The 20616-nt window shown below is 39.7% G+C and overlaps 1 long non-coding RNA gene across 1 annotated transcript; it reads right to left on the minus strand.

The window, feature by feature from the left end:
• Window positions 1-14964: 14964 nt before the first annotated feature.
• Window positions 14965-19420, minus strand: LOC111249922 (uncharacterized). Its single transcript, XR_002673122.2, has 4 exons — window positions 19152-19420; window positions 18682-18753; window positions 17100-17211; window positions 14965-15375 (listed from the first exon to the last, which is right to left on the minus strand). It is a non-coding gene; the product is annotated as an uncharacterized LOC111249922 (long non-coding RNA).
• Window positions 19421-20616: the final 1196 nt, after the last annotated feature.

Genomic DNA, 20616 nt, shown 5'->3' on the forward strand with positions numbered 1-20616 from the left:
TCATACTGATTGAGTATGATTCAACGTTTTGACAGACGGGACGGAGACAAGTGGGCCTTGTTAGGTTTCCTCTGCCAGTCAACCTATTAGTCGAATATCGATTCAAGCATCAGGCGGTCTAGTCTGAAATGGCTAAACAGCAGTTCTCTTTACTACAAGTTTAGAGCACTTCTCTAAATATTGAAAGATTGTAGATGCGACGGATGAAGAGGCCGCTACGAACCCGCCGTTGACATAGTTCAGATCTGGAAAAAAAACGCCTATCCGGTTTGCTTGGAAAATTGCGATAGTCCGTCCCAGTAGTTCATAGACAAAGCATAGCTGACCTGAGGGGATACGTTTAAGATGACAGATCTTCGGACTGATTCGTGACACCTGTAGGAGCACTCCTTCGACTGCTCTGAAAACAACTATGCTATAGATATCGCTATGAAGAATAGCGGTTCTGCTTTCGAACAGCATGACATGGATGGGCGCAGCTATATTGAATTTCATTACACGATTGCATATCGCTAGATTGATCCTCTTTGGGCCTTGTTAGGTTTGGAGTGTATTTCTTCGCTCAAAGACAGAAACTTTCTTACACCTTAAAAATCCACAGACGATCAATTGTTTGGGGCAAATCAAACCCAATTCTTATAGCGTTCTTTAGGTCGTTGAGAACTACTCAGACACTGTGATACGTAGTGTGTCAACATTTTCTGAGATTTTCCTTGACTAAAGACTTGACTAAAGTAATCCTTTCTCCTCAAATATAGGCTACATTTTTAGCACTGTTTTGATTTGTCCATCATTTAATGCTTGTGAAGATTTCCTTGACCGCAGGCTCAATTCCTGCGCCTCTCGCAGTTTCCGGCTTTTGTATAAGTAACTGATCTTCTCTCGTCGCATTTTAAACGCTTTTTTCGAACGTTGCGTCTCTTGATTTTCGAAACATATTATTCAAAGGAATCCAATTAATAAATCTACAAACTTATTTCGTTTAAATACTACATCGCAAGTTACATGGGAATCACACGTGCTGCTAGCAGCTATACTAGATCATTGCTACGCTATGTTTTGCGAACGATTGAACAAAAATGGCAGTAATTTCTGCTTTGACCCATCAGAAAGCTCTAGCCGACGTCAACGTTTTAATAATCTGATTACAGTATTCTATAGTACAAGTGACTTTCTCTGCAGTAGCAGTTTAGGTTTTCGTATTTATCCGTCAAATGCAAAGTGCTTGGTTGCATTCCGCGACAGACCCGATAGATCAGATAGCTCAGCCTGTACTGTTGTTCCTTATCGACCCTTCAGAATAATCCCCCGATCCAGTTAGCTTGAATGATGATTCAATTCGGCTTAATAACTAGATACAGAATATCGAGACACTCAGCGTATTAGTTCCAGGTCACCGATACGTGCTTCTGCAATTATTCGTGTCTATATCGAGGATGTTATATACACCGTGTGAAGTAATTGCATGAGTTTATGGTAATGTACTGATTTCGATGGTCGTTCCGCAGGTTCCATGTGGATAGACGATTTGTAGTCAGCTTACTGGCTACTATCTCGCTAATGAACCGGTAAATCAGTGTATTGCTTTCGCCGGTGGGGCATTCCTGCTTCCTAAATGATCTACGCTAGTGTCCGTCGCTATTCCTTTTACGGCCCCTTCTTGTTAGTTCTGTCATACAAACGTTTTCTTACCGAGATTTTTTTTGGAGTTATTTGGTTTATCTGTAACATTTACCACTTGGTAGCTAATAAATAAGATATTAGAATTTGACTTTGCTAGCTCCCGCTTCTTTTGGTACATTTGGACCCGCTGAAATTTCCTGTTGTAGTGTACAATAACGCTAACTGTAAACGGGCATCTCCGTAAAATTCTATATCCTGGTAAAATTTGAATACTATTCACCATATATGATTGCTAGCTTTTCACCAGGTTTGACGCTGGTAATCGATAGTGTAACCGCTATGTAGATGTCGTGTACATAAACATGACACTGAATGGCGCTCCAATCATTTTAAACGTTTCACACGTTTAAACACAAAACAGTCCACTGACGCAATTCATCTCCCTAAAGAAAACATTGCATCTATGTCCATTAAATTAAATAAAGCGGGTACCAGAGTTCCTATGATAACGAAAAATATTCCTAGCTCTTCTGACGCTCTTTCGGGTTCCTTGGGAGCTTTTCGTTAAGTGCCGTTACCTTTCTATGATAAGTCTCGGTGTCGTTCTGTAACATCGTCTCAATGGCCTATCTTTAGGATGAACACTATGAATAAAATTGGGTTGTAGGTAACAACTGAACCATAGAACTCATGCATGAGGCTAGTCTTATGATATCTATTGTTGTTAGCACATCTTCCCAAGCATCTTGTACGCCTAACCCACCCACCGGCAAGCTGAGCGCTCTTCTGCCCCAACACTAATATGCAGTATTTATGTTTTTATTAAACGTCTAACTTGGTTATCGCTTTTCCGCTTTTTGAAAACATTACGATTAGAATTGTTTTTTTTTCCTTGTTTTCAAACAGATCGAATATATATACATATATAAAGGACTGCTGTGCGTAGACCGAACTAAAGAATCGCTTACGTTGAACTGCTAGCCAAGACCCCCAACAAACCAAAATACCACTTAAGAAGCCATTTCGTTTTCGCTGCTGCTGCTGCTGCTGCTGCTACGGTATACGATAGGTATCTGATGCTGCGTCACCTTTGTCTAAAAGTGTATGATTGACTGTCCCCACAAACGGTCCGACAAATTCGCCTCAAATGAGTAACAATTACGCCACCATTTGACTTCGACATTTGAACTAATCAGATGATCCTATCAGTGTCAATTAGCGTTTGTCTCATTCTTAGATGTTTTGCATTTAAAAAAACTTTTCGGTTAACTTCTACAGGAGTTTTGTTATCCCCGAAGTTTGTCAATTTCGAATGATTAAATACACTGACGTATCGTCAAACGAATGCGAGGCCAATTTGTTCACGAAGTCACCTGATCCTAGATCCGGCGTAGATTTATATGGTCAGTCAAAACCCGAACTGTATTCAATGCTACAAATTTAACGGGCTACCTCGATCCAATAATGTATATATAACACCTATTAGTAAGGCATTCTGCAAAGAACGGACGATAATGGCGATAAAAGTAGCCAAACCTGGCGGGTTGTATTGTTAGATTATGATAAAGGGTTGACCGTTCATGGTAGATAGGCTCAAGTAATGTGACGTGTGGAATAAATCCACTGTCAATGTTACCATATCTAAATTACCGAAGTGTCCTAAGTTTACTAGTAATCTGTATTCATTGAAAATTTTCTATATTTTGTAAAATCAGAGCGAGTCGTATTATCGCAGCGGACTTTCCTTTACTGATCTACTGTGATCCGCTCTTTCGTTCAGCGGTAGAGACGCTGTCCTTTTTTTCTTTCTGATACCCTTTCTTGTCTGCTTCATTAAGCCGTCTCACCCGCCTTTGAATTGTCTTCAATATCTGTTAGAAACAAATGTCTAGTCAAACAACAAGTTTGCCGGCCAGCATTTCCACATAGCTGACGCTCACTGATCGGTTCTTTTCGAAATTGTGTTAGGTTTGAAAAACGGTAATCTATGTACCAAAGCATTTTTTTAGATTAAGCAGGGTGGTCTCGTTATCCTGTTATTATCCCTGCTTCTTTATTTTAGATTTCTATCGTGTGGGAAACAGGCGCGACGATATGGACTGACTGACTCCATGGAGTAGTGATCAACAAGGAAGAGTATTTAGACCTTTTAGAGGTAAACCCTTGTTAAAAATAACACCTCGTAATTTTTTTTTTATTCTATGAATGTTTATTTGAATACATAAGTGCATATATAGAAGATATAGAGTAAAATGCACTACGGAGGACATCATATAGCGGAAGCAGTCTTGCTCTAACTCGTGCCAGGACCTAAATATTTTAATCAATACCCTATGCTAAGTCTCGTTCATCGACGGCTTTTGAACTTGCGACGAACTAGGCTCCTTTAAAAATTCGATACTCCAAAACAAATATAATCCTTAAGGAAAACAACTGAGGTACGTAAACCGCAGCCGGAGTTCTAAGCTGTGCTTCAGGATCAGTGAGTTCCAAATCGTCTCCTCGACCCTATAAAAAAGACACTGCCGAAGGACCATTTCGCCGCGCATCCACCCTACTACTACAGCATTCTTAGAGCGCCTATTTGTAAGCCAATTGGATTAGTCGTTCCATACAACTCTCAGGTTGCGGAGTGAGTGGATTAAAAAAATAACTCATTTTCTACAATTCAGGAGCACGAATGACTTGGAGGAACAATAGATCACAGGGCCTTCAAACTACCTAAAACAGCCCAGTAAAATAAAGAAAACATATGGTATAAAAGAGCATGAACATTTAAGAGAGATAAAGCTTTATAATAGATAGTGCTAACGATTTAAATGGCGCATACTACACGACTTTTGCGAATAAAAATAAGGTCTAATATATGATGGAGTATATTTATCAGCGCCATATGTTCGGGCCATAAAATACTATCGATATGCGATCAATGCAAAACAATATTCGTCTCAAAATAGATAGATCAGAGAATACCTGCACCGATCTGAAGATATGACGTTACACGGAAGAACTTATTAGTGAAAAAAATATATTAAAATTACAGCGCATCTAGTCTTTCAACTAGAATGCTAGACTCACATACTATAACAGAGAATTTGTACACCACAACAATGGCAAGTGGACTAAAATGTCAGAAGCTAGGTATGAATACAAATCGTATACGATTTTATAATACAGTGATACACAGGCAGTCATATGAAGCGTATTTTTCATCTAAAAGGCTTGATCCTGGAAAAAAAATGCCTGGGGGGAGGGGGGGAGGGGGGCTTACTTACATAAATCGTACATAATCGTCCTCGATAGGATCGCAAAGAAATGCGAACATTGTAATTTTGTTGTAAAATGTTGTAATTATAGAACAGGAATCAGAGTAACGCAAACGGCGTTATTAAACGTTAATTTTTTAGATACTGATCGATTATAACTATTGTTATTAAAATATGCAGTTACAAAAATGTAACCAGTTATCTATTCTGTGCAATCCGTAAATAATAGCATTTATTCATTCTAAGGGCATCTGAGACACCCTGCACGCTACTGCAGTGATGTAAACGTCAGCAGCAACCTGTGGCCAATGCTCCATGGAACTATTCTGCAGGACAGAAAGCCTCACTACTTATCTATTCGCAGCTGAGAAGCGACACGTATTTCTGTACGGTAGCCGTTATTGAGCTACTGAGTATCGTTTATTAATTCGTTGGTGATTCTGTGACGCTGTTCGGAATCGAAACATAAACATTTTTTAATGGGCCATATATTGGGATTAACCAGTAGGATCCTAATGTATGGCACTGATGACCGCTTCTAGAGACGTTTGCTTAAGGTAACTCTTGGATGATGAAATAGTCGCACTATCTATCAAAAGCGCCGGAGAATGTATTATCACCTGGGCGATCATGAGCTCCACACGTCACAAGAGGTTATTGGAATTAGAGAGAAGTGATTAGTCGTTTCTCGTGCTCCAAAGCTCGATTCAAAGAATCAAGCGCAGCATTCGGGTATCACCAAGAGACGGTTAGAACTAAGCAAAGGGTCCACAGTCCCTGTAATAGTGCGGTGGCAGCCTAGTAAACCTCTATGTTTTACGCTCGTCCGGTTTTTACGTCCGGTATCGATGTGAGGTATTCCATCAGACGGCCAGCTCTTGGCACGAAACAAAGTCTGTCTATGCCCAGGTTCGAACGTATACCACAATGCGTTCCTAAGGTTAGTAGGCAAATACAGTACCTACCAGGCCATCATTGCTGGGACCTAAAGGTACGTAACGTGAACTTTGAAACCGGTTACCACTGATACATGCTTCATTTCGTGCTGTTGGGAAGAGCCAACCGTCTGAAACAGCAATACTTAACGTCGCCAGTAGAACTGGCTATAAAGTACGAAGTATTTGTAAGCTTCATAAGGTTCCTTTTGTTACCGATGGTCCAAGTACCCACCTCTGCTGAGCCAAAAGCAGGTTACGATTTACGTACGGGCACGAGCTAACAGTTTTCTTTTCACGGAGGACCAGAACTCGAGATTGTTCTACGAAAAATATGGTCATAAGCGTTGAGTGCCAAGTCGTTAAGTACTACTTAGAGTAGGCAAACTGTTTTGCTCTTACATAGGTTGTCTTTTTGTAGGAAGCATTTGGAGGCGGTGGGACCAAAAATCGCACGTCCTGATAATAGAACGCAGTCTGTTATTACCTACGAGTTTAAGTCTGAGTCTATCAACCGCAGCTTAGTTGAAGTATTTAATGCAGATTTGCACGACGATTAAAAAAGAAATTTTCGATCCAGATGTTTCGTATGGCTCAAGCAACTTTTTAGCTTCGGCCCAACAAGCAACGGCACCCAACATGATTGATTATATTTAAGGATTACGCTAACAAGTTCCATATAAGTTAGATGCTTAATTCGTTTAATAAGCTAATTCGATTTTGGAATCGGGCGTCTGTTGTTGGCTAATATTCTGGTCACATTTATACGCCTCGTAGAGTCGAATGTTGTCAAGTTATCAGTGACCTCGGTAGGTTTCCAACTCACTTTCTCCGCCAACCGTTGATACCTTTTTCTAGCCAAGTTTGGCTCCAATGTTCGGTGTATGTTTGTACTAGACACTGTTTACGCTTAACTATTTTTTGACAAATCTTCCCTGTGTAGGTCTGAAGACAGAATAAAATAGAGGAAAAACGCCGGCTATTCAATGACAAAAGCAGGACTCTCATGTTTACCTGACAATTAGCACTAAAGGACTAGTGGAAACAAGCACGAAGCGGACGTTGCTCAAGAATCAATGACTACGGGTAATGCAGTTGAAGGAAAAACACCGGTCGTTACATTGCAAAACGTAAAAGATGCTTACGACAGCTAAGAGGACTAAGCAAGGTGAAAAAAAAATGGGCCAGATAGCGTCCCACCAATCACAGCCAAGGTCCTCCTCAAAACACTTTCTAGCATAGCTGCGGAGTTGGGCCCAGAACTATCAGATAAGGCATAGTGTTAGCTACATGGAAAAGGCAGCAGAAGTGGTACTAATGCTTGAAGGTAATCAGAGCCACAGTTTTATACGTCTCACTTGTTCATTTACTAAGGGATTTGGAGCAATCATAGAGAAGACACTCCGGATTATTGTAAAAGAAAACGGACTTTCGTCAGGCATGCAGCGTGTGTTCCAGAAGCATCGTTCGGTCCTATCGGTCATAGATCGGGTAACACCCGGAACGGGACACGCCAGTTGCGACCGCTGATCCTGTTATGCAATGCCTTTAATAGCCTCCAGTGACAACTCATTCTTGATACTTCAGCTAGGGAAGAAAACTCTGTATTTTGTTAGTGTAATTTCCAACTGTCTACATAAAAAAAAGTTATCGCAAACGAGGCAGTTTGCTAGCTAGTTTGAGGCGAAGTTTGCTAGAGCTCCATAGGGCCACTACTTTGGAATGCCGTGTAATTTTTGTTTTCCGAACGGTGCGTGACTATTTGCGTATGCGGATGAATTAATAATAACAGTAAAGGCCAAAATAGCAACAGAAATTGAACTAAATGCTAAAAAAGCAATGCAGGCTGTTCCGGAATGGATGGATGCAACTAGATTGTCAATGGGAGAGTTAAAAATGAAGGAATTATGCAAATAGGCAAGTAGCAGATACGTTTGATTAGGTTTCTTCTATGAAGTTCGTCACACTGGTCACGGATGTCAGACTTGGCCGCACAACTGGATACTGGATTAAAATATATGATATATAAATAAGATATAAAACCGGCAATGGATAATTTTTGACATTCTTCAAAGGTGCTAAACGCGGATGACGTATGTCGGTGGCTGTCCCGATAGACCTTTTCGCCTCATCGGTATAGCTTGAACTTACTGTAAGTTAAGTGAATAGCTCGGACAAGATGAGGAAAGCACAATGAATGACGACTGGCCAAATCGTTCAGTCTATTGAACGGTCAGCATGTGAATGCTTTTAGTCCTGCCCAAATCTCCCCTGTGAGACCTCAGAGCTAAGGAGGAACGACAACTATGGGAAGCACAATCGGACGATGTAATAGGAGCCAAGCAAGGTAACAGGCAGGCAGGCAAGCAAATGAACTTACAATTTGAGCTAGAGGCTATATACCAGATATCAAAAAATGGTTGAACCGCCCAGGAGTGAGGTAAACTATTTCTTCAACTCAAGTTCTTAAAAGATATAACGATTTTCAGTGAAACCTACACAGGTTTAATCTTGCGTCGTGAGACATTTAGTTTTTCTAGTAGACCTGCACTCTGCTAATACCCGGGCGGCACAGGAACTCCCAAGAAGAACAAACCAAATTCGATCTGGATGTGAACGAAAGAACGTGAGCTATATCTTGTCTCTGCAAAGACAGAGGCTATACTGCTTATCGGCAAGAAAGAATACCAACATCTTACGCACACTTTAGAAATGGAGATAATAAGCCTCATAAACACGGAAAGATATTTCGGCATCCAGTTTTATATATGATGAGGGTATTGCACCAAATCAAATAAGTCGTCATAAAGGTCACTAGAGCCTCTATGGAAGTTGCCAGAGTACTGCCAAACGTCCGTGACCCCGACGAAGAATTAAGAGGCTTCTGACGGCAGTAGCAGAATCGATTGCGCTCTTCGGACACCTGTTTGGACACTACCTGATTCTTTGGAGGTAACGGTTTAGAAGCTACTTAGAGGTGCCCAGCGAATCCTTGCGCTTAGGGTTATCACACCCTACCGTGCGCTCAGCACAATCGTGGTTCTGGCAGGCGTCATTTCTTGGGACTTGAGAGTTAAAAAAAAAAAGTGCATTGTCCCGGGCGATCCGACGGAGGATGTGGAAAGCTAGGTCTTGAGAATATGGCACGAAAAGTAGAAAGCAATACCTAATTTTGTTCTAGGAATGGCGATAGGGCACATCGCCCTCAACGTGTAGGCTTAGGCTGCACGTCTCAATGAAAAAATTGGCTACTACCTCCGGAGCGTTTTAGAGCTACTCTCACAAAGTTGGTAAGGCCTTATAGGACGTCGGTTTTCTGCACTGCAGGTTTGGAAGATAACAGCGCACCACATGCTAGCGACCTGTACGACGCTCACAAATAGACAGATGACAGGCGTAGCAAGATGTTTTTTTTGGTAACGGACATAAGGGACCAGCGTCCTTTATTATTCGACTGCGAGATCGAATAATGACGATTTCCGTGAGACCCCGGCAAAAAGGGTCTTGAAGAAAAAAGAACAACCCGTGAAATTACGGTTGAGCAACATGACAGACGATCTATTATCCCATTCACAGGACACACAGAAGAGGTAATTCTCTTGTGCAAGGGGTTAGCTTGTTTAGAGCGAGAGGAGGGGGGGGGACTGGACGAGAATAAGCCCGGCACGATACTCCAGTGGCATTAGCTACTTTTTCCTACCGGTCTATAGTATTGTTAAGTGAAGATCTAGCGTGATTCGAAGTGAACCTCAAAAGAAGTACTGAGCATTAGCGAACAGTGATTTCGATAATACTAAGCCCAACCAGTAGGGTTGAGCCCATATATCTTCCATAAACCGAACGTTTCGTGTTTTGGTGATAACTCTAAAACTGAGACCCTCTACAAAAAACAGCTTGTTGATGTTGGGAGACAGTGAACTTGAAGAGTGGTCCCGGCCATTTTATACTGAAGTTTTAATATTTAAGCGTCAGAAAGCTTCGTATAAATGCGTCTACGATTATGTATAATTTGATAAGGATGGGTAGATTAACAGCTATTCCCAAAAAAAAAAAGTTGGCTCTCTTCGTCTGGCTGATCAATATTAAACAGTAGAAAAAACGCTCTGAAAAACGAAATTCTATGTTCCTTTTTCCCTACTTTAACGTAAAGTATAGGATTGTGTATGAATCTGTGCTTCACGAAGGAAGTCGGTAATATATCGATGTGTCAGATTTCGTTGGGAGTCAACGTTTTACTAGAGGAACACGTAACTTCGGCAGCGTAGGTGGCGTTTCCAGCAGTAATATGGTGATTACAATGATTATGATGATAAGCATAAAACAAAACTCATTTTAGCAATAAGAATACTCCAAAGTGTATAAAATACTTTTTCTAACTTTTGTTCACGGCCATTAGAGAGATAGTTGATTACAGTCAGTCACTATACTATGTTTTTCACGGCGTATCTACAGGCAAGTGGATCGTTTGGCTTTTCGTCGACGGTGAAGACCCAGAACATTCTCTTTGGAAAAAAGGTTTGACTTTGTTAAGGGATTTGAGCTGCGTAACGTAGTTATCTTCAGTATGACTGAACGCTGTACTATGCTCTTCTTAATGATATGTCAAACTGGAGTCTTTTTATGCTGGCAGATGATGCGACAGACGCAAGAGCTTTGCGTGCTCTCTCCTCCTTTATTATATCTCCTCCAGACGATATTATGTTTTGCCATAATACGATTTTTGAATAGGTGAATTTGTTTAGGCACTCCAAGACCTGGTCGTTTAAACGGAGCATGTTTGATTCAGCTGATTAACGGCCAGGACTAAATTTTACCGCTTCAGTCTTCTGTAGGTTAATTTCTAGGCCATAATTATAACAAAGGCAATAATTACGCTTTTCGCGGGCAAAATCGGCTACACTTACAGAGGACAAAAGCATCCGCGTACATGATGTTTTTTAGTGACGGGTGTCCGCATGTTATTTATTGTGAGGAAACAATGATTAGAAAAGTTACTAAAAATCGACTGAAACTACGCCTGGGAAAAGCCATTCCTTTGGATAACAGGTCATATAATATAACACCATCAGATTATAGTACGGCCTTAGATGACTCACTAATCTTCATCGGGGTTTTATGGTAGGCCAATTCGTCGATCCATGTTCCGGAGTTAAATGCAGTGTGCAAATTAAGGAATACACTAAATACAAATCGTCTGCATTCTGGAAACGCTCTTTTAAGAACATCCATCCAAGAATGTTCAGCAAGCTTTTCCGCAAATCGCGCTATCCTACAATGCCTCCTTATAATCGAGGCGTATCACGAGCGGATGTACTTTTTGTCTAATCCCCGCCAAAACGATATCTCTGTTGCTAATCTTTTAGCATTGAAGATCAATAGAAGAAATTGTTTCCATGCCACTAGTATGCTCCCGGTATTCAACCAAGTGGTGTGCTAGTTGCTTGTTGGACAAGACTGTTTGAGATGCACGTTTCGTAAATTATCCAGGTCTAAGGGCCTGTTGTTAGGGGACCGCTGTATGGCTTTGATCTGTTCTTATACCACAAAACTGTATTTCGGATGTTTTCCGAAGGGCCAAAATCTTCAAACTTGCCATTTAGTTATATTGAAGGAATAATATCACACGACGTCAACATATTGTTGAAACTGGCTTCCAGACGTCCGAAATATACATAGCAAGATATAATAACCGTCTTCCGCAATCAGAGGCAAGGATATGCCAGGGCTTGCTGTAGCATGCATTTGTGTTTCCGCTCGCTCTCGAACTTTGTTGATTTTGACGCGCACCACGGACGCGAAACCATTCCTAGTTCAAATTTCAGCATTGACAAATGGTTACTATGGTATTTTGTTATTATGCCGTTTCATCGATCTGTTGGAGGAAGACCCAGATAAGTCTAGCAGGAATAGCCGAATAGAAGAAACATGGCATATTGTAGTAGTTCACATCGCGGCTAATACTCCACAATGTAAACTTGCCTTTTGCAGGTTTCGGCTGGACTTAATTATGCAGTGAATATCCTTCTGGATGACTTTCGTGGTAATTATTTCGCGGTTCAGATCATCTGCGATGGATTAATTCGGAGCAGAACAGTTGACAGTTTGAGCGAGTGTTAATCATTTGTAAAGGTAACAACTAAACTACTAACACGAAGCAGCAATTTAACTAGGGAACAAAGTAAGTTTTCTCTCTCTGATCACTCGACATGAAAAAGTTAACGAGATCACCTTTTCGATATAGCGAGAACTTGCTGCCGTCAAAAAAGGTATAGCCGGAGTATGTTGTGCTGGACTTAGTTCAGGTTCTGTCAACATACGTATGAAATGGTATGGTAACTATTTGCTAACGCTGAAAATTGGGCCAAATTTTTCTCAGTAAATTATCACTAGAATTGCGAATAAATTGTGTTACATTGTGGTAAAAGAGTTGTGAGAGACCTGCCATTGTTATCAAGCTGGCAATATTTACAAGGAAGGCGCGCATCGCTTCAACAGTAGGAAGTACATTGAATTCGATCTTGTTAGTTATTTATTATTTGGAACTATTAAGGATTACACTAAAGCGGCGTGTTTTTGTCTCTATGATTTACCGCCGTGTAAAAGCAAGCTAATTCGATAATGCTTAGAATTCTTGAACTCACTTTGAATACGAACATGAGCCATACTGTTGGCGATGGCGATGCATTTTGCGTCAGGCCGAACATGCAAAAACGTGGGTCACATGGCAAGCAACGCCCATAGCTACCCAATTGTACATCTGGCACAATCAGTTAGCTGGATGTATAATATACTACATCCTTTTGATGACCTACTTAGGTGATTAAGTGGATGTCAAAGACGAGAAGAACGTCAATCCGGATTTTAATAGAATAAAATGCAATAGAGCGGTTTTTATTAGTGGCCATAGATGGCACATATCGTTCACATATATCTAGCTGGTCTAGCGTTCGCCTTGGTTGGATATACGCACACATACCTGATATACTATTTTTGTCCGCTAGATAGCAAAAATCCGGTTATGTCTCTTCAAACCGTTGAATTCTACTGGTCTCTGTATCCTCTTTTCCCATAATTATCGAGCATTCAAACTTGTTTGAGTTTTTTGAAAGGATTTCGGACAGAAATTACGTCAATTACTTCCTCTGTATTTGAGGAATGAAATACATAGTTTGACGTTCTTAGAGTTATATATTGGAATTATTCTCACGGCACAATGCAAACCCGTACTGTCTCTTAAATATTCGTAAGTGCTTTTGTCATAACGAGCCTTTAACGCTAGGGTCCTTCTTTGAAAATGTTCTTTTTTGCCACCATATTGTATTATATAATAATATGGCAAGAAAAGTATGGCTGAATATTTAACTGGTTACAGATCTGGAAACAGACAGCCGAATCCAGAATAGATCGGCTCTTCAGTAATAGTCCCTTATCAAATGTTCTTTTAATTAGACCAGCCGCACCTGCTTCAATAAGTTCTTCTACCAGGTCTGTTAACAATTCTTATTAGCATATAGGGATCACAGGCAATACGTTCCCGGACGAAGCCAGCATCAGGCCCAGCTGGTCCTCCGCAAACAGCATCCTGCTTTTAAGCCTTAACGGTTTTTGTTTCCTTTCTTAATCTCGCTGTGTTTCGTTACAAAGCGTCCACTTTACCTGTGTTCAGCATTCAACCCATTTATTCTCATTTTTTTCTAGTGTCAATGTAACAGGTGGGAATGTTTAAATGAAACGTTTGTATTGACGACGGTTATTAAGAAATGTAAAGTATAAAAAGAAGTAGCAGTGAAAAAAGCAAGCACTTACTTCTTTTTGTTCTAGTCACTTTAGCACGTCTCCAGCTCCAATCGTGACCTGGTCGGCTCTTCTGCTAAGCAGTGCCCAATCCAGTATCCTATTAGTAACTGCAGCTTAACAGTAAAACCTGACGTTTTTTTGGAAATATTTGTCAGAGGAAATTGAATCTACACAGCGAGGACCATGAGCATGACATGGAATATCAATATTGTTGAAAACAATCAATACGTCGAACAGGCAGATCACATTTTTGCTGAGTCATTCAGAAAATTCAGAGCTTTTAGCATAGTAGTCGCTTTAAAGCGTCCGTTGAGTTCCATGAGCATGAACGGCTTAACTTCAAGTTTCGTAATCTTAAATTTAGGGCGTCCATGCATTATGATTCTTGGAATAACTTCAAATTCTTTACCAGTGATAAGCCAACTTATAGGTTACATGCAAAGCGTCGTCACCGAATTACCGCGGTATCACTTATCAGGGTTCTTATCACTTCTAAATTTCATTGATAAATGTGATTTAATGGTTATGCGAAAATAAACAAGACGTGGCAGCATGTTCGGTGTAGTTACAAAGTGCAATCTCCCGAAACTGTCGAGGGATCGCGCATTGTGTCGGAATTGCGGGCGGTGCAAGGCGCGAATATATTGAGACTTATGCGAAACTCGCTTATTGTAAGGGCTATCAATGTGAATGAAAGGACACATGCGAGACCTATTGAACGGTAGATCTCAAAGTTCGTACCTGCCATATGCGGTTGATGGCACTCATCAGGATCAGGACGGAGGGATTTATTTCAAAGTCAAGTTTAGCGCGTATTAGAAACAGTTTGGCATGTGCGACTGCGCCTTTCCAAACACTCCAGTAAAACAAAGGCTACAGAGACATTGCGTAGTCGACGACGTCTGCATATCTATATTCTAACTATAATCATCGTGATGATCCTTTGGCCGGGTTAAACGCCTATCCACGTTTTCTCTACTGATATTATGTGTAGGAAATGGTTTGAAAGAAAAGTTTGCGTTCTATAAAGGCGGTTGTACTATGTTTACGAGTAATTTGTCAGAGATTTCTTCAGTCTCTGTTCGAGACTAGTAATTAACCAGAAGGGTCTCTGCAATACATGTAGCAGTATGTGGATTTTCATCGTTCGGTTATATGCATATATACAGAAGCCACAATTCCGTCAGGAATGCTCTTCGCTTCTCCTCTTTCCATTTTCTCCAGCCGAGAAAGAACAATGAAAGAAAAAGGGCTTCTCGTGGCCAATTTTTTTTTATCTTCTTGCGCTGAACTCAAATCATCTTAGAATAGAAAAAATAATGACAACTATTTATTTAGTCTGAATTTATTCAACAGCTTCTAAGCTGTTTTTCTGATTTCATACGCGCGATACGTAATAATACCTACAGCGTCATAAATATGGTCGTCCCTCAGCTGTAACTTCCGCCAGTTCTCTGCTACGGGATTGTCTAGCTTGCTGTTTCGGTGCGGCTCATAGATATCCTCTATTCGCGGCAATTATACCAACCACTTCATCAACACACGCGTCAATATCGTAGGCATATATACATTGAAAACACGTTACTAAAAAGTGTTCATGCTTTGTCTGTGTCTCAGCTTCATACAAATAAATATCGAACACACGCAGGTTTGCATTTGTGATGTTCTGAATAATATAGACAGTTAAAAATTCACGGATCTGGCTGAACTCGATTTTTCGGCAATCCTCGTCCTTGCGGCTGCACCAACTGTTGCTGAGGGTTCAGTGAAATTCTACTGTTAGAATGGATTCTGACATTATTAATTTCTATTTCCGGAACAATTTATTTATTCAGCTAAGTGTAAGCAAATAGTAGGTATGTGCTTACCTGCACCCATAAATATACATAATATGGGTTAATTGGGCAAGATAGCATGTCAAGGGCTGGTAGAGTGCCACCCAGTTCATATAAAAAAATTACCACACAAAATACTAATAGTGGTAACAAAAGCTTAGCGAAAAATAAGAACTTTCTTGTTTCGTATTTTTTATAAATTGCTCTTTTAATGTATCAAGCAACTACTGAATCTCTATCATTGATCAAGGGTACACGTTCTGGAATTGAAATAATCTATATAACACAGCAAATTTCTTTCTATTGCTATAGACATTTTCAGAGCCGTCACATCTTGAATAGTTTGTGCCGTTTTTATTACTGCATTAAAACACGGTAGCTAAAAGCCTATTTACCTGTTTGTGAGTTCTCTCACAATACGCTACATGAACATTTGAGTATTTGTTTTCGATCAAACAATAGCGCTAGTAATCTTCTCAGTTTGTACTGAATAGCCTGAAACACGCAATGTACCTTTTGTCGTCTTCAAGGATTCACCTAAACGACTAGAAATCGCTTTTGACGATCGGTCAGTAATTGCTAAAGGGATTCTATTTGAGGTACATGATCATTTATTCTCAAGACCGACATCGTAACTATTTCAAGCGAAACAAATTTGAATGGGTTGCACGCGCAATAACAATATAAGAAAAAATAAGGAGATCCCAAAATAAATGTCCTTAGCGTCCTGCAATATGGTACCTCTATGTGACTAACTACGATTTCTGTGAAAAACAACATTTGTAACGGTGGCCTAAAGAATCACCTCTGTCTCTTAGGATCAAAACAAGTAAACCGTGTTACTCAATTATTAAATCCCGGCGGAGATTAGTACAAAAGGGACAACTGGACACGCTTCTATTTTCCGATCAGAATATTCATGCACTAACTCTCACAGGTTAAAAATGTTAATTTCTAGGCCTTGAAACGATATCCTTACGATTTAAAGGTCTGTTCTACGACTTCACTTCAAAGGCCGAACGAAAAAAAACAATTTGCATCATCCATTGGTTATACCCAAGCGTGAGATTTTCCATGGAGGCGGCCAATTTACCAGTGAAGACGAGTTTCTCTACCCTTCTATATCGGATTTTACTTTACGTTACAAAGAAAGTGTAAAACAGCCTCGAATTTTAGAATTTCTTTTTTTTAAATACACTTAGTCGAAGACTTCTTAGGCAAAAAGGCATAACTCTGAGGATTACTTCCGGATCCTTTAATATATTTAGTACTGACCCACATTCATCATTTTTATATTTATAATAAAATTCTATTAGCAGGGTCCTTGACATGATATCACAGATTAAATCGTGAATATTTTTTGCACGCCCTGTATTTGAGCCGCGGTACTATAATGCCACTGTAAAGGCTAAGCTTATCATTTTCGAACTTCTTCGATCTAAAACGATATGAGAATCATATATTATATATATATAATAGAAACGGAACTGTACGGTTCTAAGAATAGGCTAACGAAAACAAACGTTCCCAGTGAATTTTGGTTAATAGAAGGGTTCCGGATGTGCATTTTTCCATGAATATAATGTATGCAAGAAAATTTAACTTTAAGAGAGAAAAGTTTTGCTTCACAGGATGATACTTACTCTTCATTTCCTTTTATAATGGAAATGTAGTGGTCCGCCATTTGTTCTAATTCGCCTGAGAGAACTTCCTTAAGTGCAGCACTCAAGTAGTCAGTAGCGTCATCAAAACATCCTTGAACGATGAAACACAAAGGTAATTCAGAGAATATATAAGATCACTAACCAAAATTAATGCAGTTAAAAACGTATGCGATCAAGATTGAATAGTTGTTCACTAACTGTCGTAAAACTTCAGATCGATCAACAGATATTCGTAGGTTACTTCACGAATAAACGAAACGTAATCGCCATCTGTGTAATGCAGGCAGGCGGACAAAAATTATCGATGACCGGTTGGGTCAATTAAGCAACGAGTCAATCAAAGTTGTCACGAACAAAAGGTGGACTGGGCAGGCCAGGACAAATTTATGAATGGCGCTGTCGTTTCGCTATGTACATCACAAGAACGTCACATCTCATGCTCCTGGGAAACAGGTCGAATAGTAACGAATGGAAAAAAGGCATACATCTCGGTGGAATATATGATATTTTTCCATACTCTTTGTAGAAGTCACTTCCAGGCACATTTTCAGGCACACAAGCCCTATCGGCCAGGTTCGCCGGCGGTGAAAACTATGGTGCGAGGCAGACCAATAACGCACCGAAACGAGCACTAGGCTGATAATCTTGTTTCAATAATAGGACATCTCACATAATCTCCAATTTTCATAAAGATTAAATTTTCGTCACTCGTCAATATTCAGCGGCCTAATAAAAAGCAATTACTCAGAACAGTTGAAACAGACGCATTGTTGGCACCGTATGGAGGTTCGAGTTCTCAGAAGTTGAAGAAGCCATTTGTCAGAATCTATAATATTGGATGTATTTATAATAACGGACGCATGTACTTGCGTTGCTCATGTTGCCCATCTGATCCAATGTCCACATATATGGAGCTTTTCTTGAAGCGCATATTTAGTTTCTACCGCCGCCTGTCACAGGGGTGACGCAAACGTCAGTAGCTCTATCCTTAGCACATCCAACAAACAGGTTAGGGCGTAATCTAAGGTTTACACCGGGTTGCTGTGGACCGCTAAAATTTTTAGGAATCAGCTTTACGAGCAAAAATGGCATTAAACAATCTAAATTCCGTTAATTGTTTTTGGATATATTTGCAACAGACAGCGGCCTGATGTAAACCATAGGCACAAATAAAATAACCGCAAATCGCTTCCAGTTGAAACTGTAGTCTACCTGGCGTTTAAAATTATTTTTGACTTGATGGACGGTGACTAGGGAGAACAGACGGTGTGCAATCGGAGCATGTTAACCATGCTTAACACGCTCAGCAGTGAACAGAAAAGGACTACTCCTTGCTATTATTGCGCGATGGATGTGCGACTATAGCAAGCCATTAACGTTAAACAGATACAGATCTTCTGATTAGCCGCATCAAGGCGATGTTTTCTCCCATTTAAGACCTATTTTTGCTTCAGATTCACAGTTATGTTTAAATTACACGGTCTATTTACAGAATATACTTTCTAGCTTCAAGACTACACTTGCCTTATCAACAAATGACAAAAAGCAAAATGATACGTACTTACATATTCATAAGCTTCTTGGGTTTCGGAAATCAGCAAGGCCGCCAAGAATATAATTGAAAATCGCATCCCTATAATACGAACGAAATAGATTTAAGTTTTATTTAGCTGAGTTTTGCCCGGAAACATTAATACGATTTGTTGAATAAATATCTACGTTCCATTCTTAGGTATATTTGCGGCGTGACTCTGATGATCAAGCTCATTCTTTAATACTATAATCTACTGACGCCTGCTTACTTACCGAAACTAGATGAACCGTATGTAAGAGAAGATGTAAGACAAAAAATCTACAGTGCTATAAATGTACAAAATAAATCACTGAATGATAAATCAACCGACGCGAACCACTAAGCACTAAAAACACTCGCAGTTAGGTGTCCAGGGTTCGAGGCTGTATAGGTACAACTAAAATGTCTGCGAAATTACTCAGTGTTACATTTGAAACTAATATATATAGTACATTTACCTTACTATGAGTAGGCAGCGGCTAGTTCCTGCACCTTAATCACTGCTGCACAGCTCAGCCCTCTGAGGTGGACTGATTAGACGAAATTGAACAATCGAGTAACAATAATGTCTGCTTAAATATGTATAATTCGATACGATTTTGCTCGATTGTATTGAAGGGATCACCTTAGATAGATAATGAAGTGGCTCCGAATAACTAAGGTATATGTAGATTGTTTTGGTAAGTGCAGCAGAAAATTTCTAAAAGACCCAAAACCGAGGATTGTTATGAAGAGCTGTTAGATAGCGAAGTTAATCGCTGAAAATTTAATCACTTATATCAGAGTGTATATGCTTATATTATTATTTCTATTTATATGCGTTCTTTTTAACCCATTTTAATGTTTTCATTTTGTTGACGAAAATAAAAAAAAGCTTAAAGCATTTGATTCATTTGAAATTCAAACTGCATGCCGTAAGACAGTTACGTTATAAAAAATTACCATTTAAGCATATTTATGCGTTTTACTAATGAGCAGATCAAGATTTATGGCTTTTTGTCTGGAAAGATTAACCGTCCCTGTCAAAAACTATTGCCTTACCGATAAAGCTTTCCATTTCCATCTTAAATTTCATTTAGTTCATTCTCCCTAATTTTCAGCGATGGCCAAATGTACGCATTTTTTATCTGTTCCTTATTACCAATTAGATTAGTTAAAAAATAATTGTGCATTTTAACGAAAATTTAATATCATTCAAATCCTAAAACTAGAGTCAATTTACGATGCACTAAGGTGATCGTTCTTCATGTCTTCCATCTACTGAGATTTGAACCCATTTAGCTAATATTTAAAAAACGTCTCCGTTAAGCTTTCGGTTATTAATGTTACTTGCTATTTATTGAAAGGTGTTCATTTGGTTGCGCGATATGAACGATACAATTTATGCAAACAAAAAAGTTTTTGGGGTAAACTTTTGCCGTGCTTGATCTTATGGGAAGATATAATTTTGGTTTGTTTACCATATCACTTTCTCGCAGTAGCTCGCTTTGCCTTTCTTACTCATCTTCTAGTATTTGACCGCTTCACACAGAAGCAGGTCGGAATTTTTTTTGGATTAGGATCTGACTTGAACCTGAACATAAGCTCATTTCCGGGAGCTATGTATTGTTCTAGCTGTTTCACATTGATTCAAGAGACGCGAGCCGTAACAATTCTGCATAGGAATCTGATTAATGAGTGCGTATTAACCGGTGCTGGATAAGATGTTGCAAGGCAATGAGAAGTCGCGTGTCAACTGCATCATCTGTTAACTGTTTTTCGTCGTCTTTTTGGAACTTCATGGTCTTAGGAAGTCTATTAAAGAGTATCTTCGACATCGGCGTTCGTAAAGCGATGCCTTAAGTCGCAGGTGTGAATTATAGTGCAATGGAAAAATTATCGAAGAAATTAGCCGTAATACTTTGTGGACCTTAAATTAATAGA

Source organism: Varroa destructor, unplaced genomic scaffold, assembly GCF_002443255.2.
Source record: "Varroa destructor unplaced genomic scaffold, Vdes_3.0 BEIS01000004.1, whole genome shotgun sequence".
NCBI lineage: Eukaryota > Metazoa > Arthropoda > Arachnida > Mesostigmata > Varroidae > Varroa > Varroa destructor.